This window comes from Girardinichthys multiradiatus, chromosome 3 (assembly GCF_021462225.1).
Source record: "Girardinichthys multiradiatus isolate DD_20200921_A chromosome 3, DD_fGirMul_XY1, whole genome shotgun sequence".
Lineage (NCBI taxonomy): Eukaryota > Metazoa > Chordata > Actinopteri > Cyprinodontiformes > Goodeidae > Girardinichthys > Girardinichthys multiradiatus.
This window is the reverse complement of record NC_061796.1, coordinates 34,334,906-34,342,120: the sequence shown is the minus strand read 5'-3', so window position 1 is coordinate 34,342,120 and position 7,215 is coordinate 34,334,906. Positions and strand designations below refer to the sequence as shown.

Genomic DNA, 7,215 nt, shown 5'->3' with positions numbered 1-7,215 from the left:
ATTCAATGCTTGGTCAGGGCTACTCTTTGCTTGAAAACTACATCAATGCAGTGTAGCAGGGGGGTGATCTGTGGCATTGCTGTTTAGGAGTGCCACGTTGCTTTAGTAGTGTCCTTCAGCTCGTCTGCATTGAAGGGTATGGTGTCTTTCATCTTCTTCTTAATAGTACCTCACAGGCTCTTTATGGGTTTAAGGTCATGTAAATCCAATGTGAAGCACTATGGTCGTTAAAGCAAGTACAGGTAGTTTTAACAGTGTGGGCAGGTGCCACCTCCTGCATCACCATAAAGCTTATCAGCAGAAGGAAGCATGACGTGCTCCAAGGCCTCCTGGTAAAGTTCTGCACTGACTTTGGACTAGAGAAATTACAGTGGAACAACATTAACAGAGAACATGGCTCCTGGAACCCTCACTTAGCACCCTGGACTTTAGCAACAGTCCACTCATTTTTTCTGCTTAGTCCAGGTAAGGCGCTTCTAACGTCTCAGCTTCAGGATTGGTTTAACCCAAAGGCTTGATGCAATTGGCTGGGGTTCCTTAGATAGAAAACATTTTTACCAACTGACATTATAAACTGATTTTAATTGTACCATGTTATAACTAGGTCTGAACTGAACTGAACTATTGATTTATTTTCTGTCTGTATGGTTGGATTAATTTGATTATATAGTTTTGTTTACAATTCAGATTTGTTTGGTTTGCAAAGTGCCTTCAGATGACATTTTTTGTCAACTGAAGTTAAATAAATAAATTACACCAAATTGGAATGAAATGCCAAAGTTGTGTCCAATATCATGGATAAGTGCTTATGTTACTCTTGAAGCACTGATTCTAGCTGCAGTCCACACTTTGTGAATAATCCCAGTCGCTTGTGTAGCTTTCTCTACTAAATTGTTTCCTTCCTCTAAACTTCCTCTAAACTAATTAATATGATTGGATATACCAGTCTGTGAAGAGACAGCTTTAGCAACTACATTTTGCTGTTAACCTTTATTGTGAAAAGTGTCTGGGACCTTCTGTCACAGAGTGACATTTTTGGACTTTGTTTGTAGCTTTGTGTTTGTTTACCTTTTGCTTAGATGTTTCTATTTTGGTTTTTGTATCATGTTTTCTTTTCTCCCTCTTCCACCTCCTAGTGTTTACTACTTAAGTTCTTTTATGGTTGTTTTCTTATTACTTGGTATAGTTTATTATTATTATTATTATTATTATTATTGTAATTATTATAGTTCTTGTTCTTCCCTGGATTCTCTAGTTTTATTTCTCTTTAGAATCTTTGTATTTAATTGTGTTTTATTATTTGTTCCTTTGCACTCTTCTTGTTTACTAGTTTATTTTCTGTTTCCTTTCCAGTTAATTCAGTCAGTGTGGTTAGGTTTGCTTACTTCAGGTTTTCTTTATGGGTTCTTTGTGTGTTCTTAGGTTGTTATTATTGTTCCTATGTTCCCTCTAGTTTCTCTGTTTACTTTAGTCATGATTATTCTAGTTTTCTTATTCCCCATTTGATTATTTATCTTTGTCTATAGGTTTGCTTGGTCTGTGTTTCAGTTTATTGTTTATTAGTTACTTTGCCCATCCTCAGCCTTTGTATTTGTTTCACCTGCTCTTTCTGCTTCCCTGCCTCCTTGTCACACCTGTTCCCTGTTCCGTTGATCATTCTGCCTTTGTCATCTCACAGTATATAAGTTGGTTTTGTGTCTTTGTTCGTGGCTGGTTCCTTGTGTTTGTCATACCTCGTTCTCGTCCATGATTATGCTTTGTTTTTTTCCACGCCTTGCCTTGGGAAACCTGCAGTGATTTTGCTACGTTTTTTTACTTTGTAAATAAATCGTTGAATTACAAAGATGATCCCACCGAGCTCCTGTTTGCACTTTGGTCCGATCCAAAACCACATCGTGACACCTTCTGCTAAAAATTAGCAGTCAGCCGTCTTCCCTATGATTGTTTAGACCATAAAATGACCAAGACATAAGCTTAATGTATAAACAAAAAATCCACATTTTTGGGTTAATCTAATATTCTAATTTAACTGAATCTGGGTTTTAATCAGCTGTAAAACACAATCATTAATATTAACAGAAATAAGCGCTTTATTGAGATGCATCTGTACATGTGTACACAGTGAGTACATAGTTGTTTTGCAGGAGTGAATATTGCCTTTTCTTTTTTCAAAGATTAACTGTGTGAGTAGTTTGCTTGATGGCTGTGTTTCTCAGGTACATTACCTTACCCACACAAGTCACCTCATATCTCAGTGCAAGCTTGAAGAGGGAGAACATAACAGTTTAACACTCTATACATTTTTCCAGTCTGACTGGCACCCAAGAGGCCTCAGAAAGTGAAAAATATTCCACATGTCTGAACCAAGAAGGGACTTTACATACCAATGGGACTGTCAGACTATTACAGGTATCCAAAACACTGAATTTATTTTTAAAAATAAATCTGTCAAAACTGATGCACATCCCAACCCCACCTCACCCGTTCATTTTCAGCATCCACGGACAGTAGAGTTGAGGTGGAGCCTAAGCTATTCCATGCTAGAAAGGTGTGTTGAGCATCTGTGCCGGAAAATGTGATGGGTAATGTAAATCAAGAAGTATTTCTCTGCAGAGAGGTTTTGTTTTTGTTTTTTTTTGGGGGGGGGGGGGGGGCGTTGGATAAAGATGAGCGCTTCCATCTAGACTCAAAATCCCAAGAGTGCAGGTTTGAATAAGAATGAAACAGATAAAGCTTGGGGAAGCCATTATGGAAACTGTAATCTTCCAACAAAAAAAAAGAAAACAGGAAAATTGCATCACTGCTGTCTAAAATATAAAAGGCTGTTATCACTGTACACTGACTTTCAGTTTGGGTTGAACTTAGACGGCTGTTCTGTTGCTTTCTCCTCTCACTTGAGATTCCCAGGCAGAGGTGTAGGTGTGTGGGTGGAGTGTCAGGACAGTGTAGGTGACTTCAGGTCTTATCAACAGCTCAGAGCAGAACTAAGAGGGGAGTCGATTTTCAGGGGGATGCTTGAATCCTCTGTTTAACTTTTTGCAGCTGTCAGAAGGTTAATTTCATGGAACATATGTGGATAGATGCTGCTCACATCCATCTCTCTTAACTTCTACCCTGCAGTACAAAAAATATTCATTTAACATTGCTTGCTTAAAAAAATTATACTAAATCAGACAAAGCTTTTTGTTAACCAATCTGAGCCCATCAATATGTCTGATGATTTTTTTTTTTTGGCCATGCATTCAAAATCTGTTATGATCTTCATCTGTTATTGCAATTAAATCCAAAAATAAAAAAAGCATGAAAAATGAGAGAGCATCAGTATTCAACTGCTCTACCAGAAGGGTATTGGTGGGTCCTTGAGTTTTAGGGTAGAGGAGCTTCTATAACAGCCCTTTGCTAATTAAAACTAACGACTCCAGGTGCTGTATGGTGCCGGGCAAGGGAACCGCCGGGCGGCTTGTTTTTGTTGGTGGTTTGCATTCATTACCACCCCCATCCATTCTCCTTAGGAGCCGGCTGCAGTATCGACTCAAATCCTGCCACACAATGTGCGGTGTAAGGGGATGGGAGGGGAGGTGAGGGAAGGTGCATCTAAATGCAAATGCTAGGGTCTGATGCACTATAAAAGTGTGCAGAGAAGTGATATGTGCTGCAGGTAGAAGATCCTTTCTTTAAGCAAAAGAGGTAATGTCTTGATTATGGCTTCAGGTCAATAACCGGATTGGGCTTTTAAATAATCTCTGAGTGTTTTGCGATGGGGGAGGTGTTTTCTCAGCAGTGAAGAAGTCAATTAACATATTTTCTCCTCAACCTTTGAGTTATACAGTGATCAATATGAGATAGGAAGAGGGTAAGAGTGCTATGTCTATCCACATCCCTGTTTTTTTAAATCACAGCAGGTCTCAAGAGTCTATAGAACATCCTGACATTTCACTGGCACACAGACAAATTCACACTGTGCAGCATGCAACCCACAGACTGTGGGGTACATTTCCATAATTATAATAAATTGCTCCTTAATACTGCTGGCACCATCACAAATGTAAAATATGTCTGATTTTAATTCTGGATAATCAGTCTTATTAATAGTTAGCTTCTAGATTACTTTTTTTTTTTGTTCAAGCTGAATCTTGGCATATGTACAGCAATGTGAAAAAGTATTTGGCCCACAGTCTCAATATATATATATTTTTTTGTTGTTTAAATTAATTGTTTAGAATCTGTTATGCTTCTTCTAGAGTGCTACTGTATAACTGGCCAACAGGACTACACATGAAAACTAGCCTTTGGCTAATTCTGGCATGTTACAGGTGGACTGTTGTCAATATGCACTGTCCTGGTACATAAATAAATTAAGAAAATGGACTGAACTTATATAGTGCCTTTCCAGTCATACTGACCACTCAAAGCGCTTTACACTAGAGCCACATTGACCCAGACGCACTCACGAACATGCACACATTCATACACCGATGCGCAGATCGGTAGGCAATTTGAGGTTAAGTGCTTTGCCCAGGGGCACATTGACATGTGGAAGGAGGAAGCTGGAATCAAATCCAACACCCTCAGATTTCAAGACAACCATTCTTCTCACTGAGCCACAGTCGCATCGATAAAGGTTTTTTGTTTTTTTTGTCACATTTAAGTGTTTTATATTAAATAAGTTTGAATATCTGACAAACATAACCCCAATAAATTTAACAAGTTTTATGTTATGATTATTTTATTAAGTAAAAAAAAATCCAACCCCCCCTGGCCTGGCCCTGTGTGAAACTATACTTGCCTCCCTGATTAAATCATGAATTAACTATGATAAACCATATTCTTTGGTTCAATTTCACTAGCTGAACCCAGGCCTGATTACTGCCTGACATGTAGAATCAAAAAACCACTTAAAAGAACCTGTCTGACAATATAAAATAGGCTAAAAGGCCTTAAAAAGTAACACATTATGTCTCAATAGATCAAAAGGTTTTTGACATTCATCTGTGTGGGAAGGGTTACAAAGCCATAGAGGCTTTGGGACTTCAGCAGACCACAATGAAACCCATTATCCAATTACTTCATGATTGTCTTGAATACCTATCAATATAAGTGTGATGTGGTATAGGCTGCTTTGCTTCTGACTGATCGAACCATCAATTATGCTGTCTGACAGAAAATCTTAATGAAGAATGTCTGGGTGTCCCTTTGCAACCTGAAACTTAACTGCACTTTGGTTATGGAGCAAGATAGTGATCAGAAGCAATACCAGTATGTCGACCTCTAAAAGTACACTCATTGCCAATTATTTCAAATGTCTGATGACAATCGTTGCTGCCGAGGTTGGCACATTAGGTTTAGCAATTACTTTTTCAGATAGGGCGAGCTTGAGCTGGACTGTTTTTTTTTTTTTTTGTCTTGCTACAAATGAATCATTAATTCAAAACTGTTTTTTGTATTTACTAAGATTTTCTTAGTCTAAACTAATTCATTTTCTGAAACTTTTAAGTCTGACAAAAAGCAAAAGAAAAAATAATCTGTAAGGATTTTAATGCTTTTTCACAGCATTGAATCATATCAGGCTGAAATTCTATTGTGAGATAAAAATGTAAAAAATGAGAAACTTCACCACGGTTCTACTGAAGAAGCATCCTGTATCACTGGGAAAAACATTGTTTCCTGCACATTTTTCCATCAAAGGATAGTCTTGGTGTGAGAGACAATGAACACACATCACTGAGTTGAACACATAGCTATAAGAAACTTGAAAATGCTTTACCAATAGAAAGTTTTCAGGTACTTTCAAGATTTTATGGATCTTGTTGTGTTTTAAGATCTCATGCCCTGATTAATGCTTTTTAACAGTTTATACACGGCTCTGCAAATAAAATAAAAAGAAATCTGGAAGGTTTTGGAGATTACAAGATTAACAGTAATATTTAACATGCAATTTTATTTCCTAATTAATATATATAAAAAATATAGCACAAAATGAAATTTGTTTCTCTTGCCCAGATAATTTCATTGAAATAGAGTTCTCCAGCAGAGGTAGGAAATCAAACAGTGCTTTTGGGAGAAAAGATGGGTGGCAGTGGACCACAACAATTCCAATGAAATTAATTAATTAGCTTCAATAATAATTGCCCGACTGGAGTTTATTGATAAGAGTGTGTGGTGGCTTTTCAGGTGGCATCGTTGTATCGCTGTGGGGACTGTCTGACCTGCTCTCTTGTTGGGCAGTTGCTCTGCAGAGGTGGTGCTCTGATTGCAGTGGGTTGCCCTTGGTGTCTCATGGTTTGACTCTGAGTAAATGACTTGGATGACTGGTATCCACAGCTTGCTGTGGGATATGGTGAAGTGTAAGGGCCAAGTATGGTGTAGTGGTTATCAGTGGATTGTTGGAGGATGTGAATTGGTGTATCTGGGGGGTTTTGTACAGTGGAGGTGGGACCTTTTGTGGATGTATGTCTGTGTGGGTAGGGCCCACTCGGGTATGCCTGTTTCTGCCCTCTAGTCCATGTGTGTCGGGTTGATGTCCTTGTTTTTGTGGTTACTCTGGTTCCCCCCTATCATTTTTGTTATTCATGGATAATTGTCTTATTCCTGCACTATTGTGCATCATTCTCTTGTCTCATTAACATCTCCTTGCGTCCTCTACAGCTTGTCCAGAACGCTTGTGCAAATCTTTTGACTGAGTCATACATATCAATCTTCTCCAGAAAAAATGGCTCCTCGTCAATTTCTGAAACCTCTTTAAGATCCTGTTTTACTGTGTCACATGAAAAAGCACCAGCTTACTTCAAATGACCAGTACATTCTTATGTCCGTAGCAGATCCAGGGATCAGGACCTGATGGCTGAGAATGAAGGAGACAGAGTTCTCAACTGTTTCTCCCAGACTCTGGACCTCTACACACCTGAACTCAAGCTCCATGGACTCTGTGATCGCTACTACATACTTGTCTTTTAAAATGTGGTTTTACATCATTTCTGTGTGTTTTGTATTTGTTTTTAAGCATCTTACTCGCTCAATAGCGAAGCACTGTGATTTTAATTTTAAAAGGTGATATAAGAAAAAATGTCAATAGATTTGCTTTGTCCCTTACTTTGGCCTCTTATCTTTGACCTCTTTGTCTCTTTAGTAGCTGTTTTGGCTTGTTCAATTTAATGTTGGAACCAGATGCAACTTTTAATGCCATACATTTAATAAAGTAATCTGCAACAAGTGGAA

At 38.2% G+C, this 7,215-nt stretch overlaps 1 long non-coding RNA gene across 1 annotated transcript; it reads left to right on the top strand.

Moving 5' to 3' along the window:
- The first annotated feature begins 315 nt into the window (after nt 1-315).
- Nucleotides 316-7,215, top strand: LOC124866420. The gene is made up of 2 exons (XR_007037804.1): nt 316-465; nt 6,816-7,215. It is a non-coding gene; the product is annotated as an uncharacterized LOC124866420 (long non-coding RNA).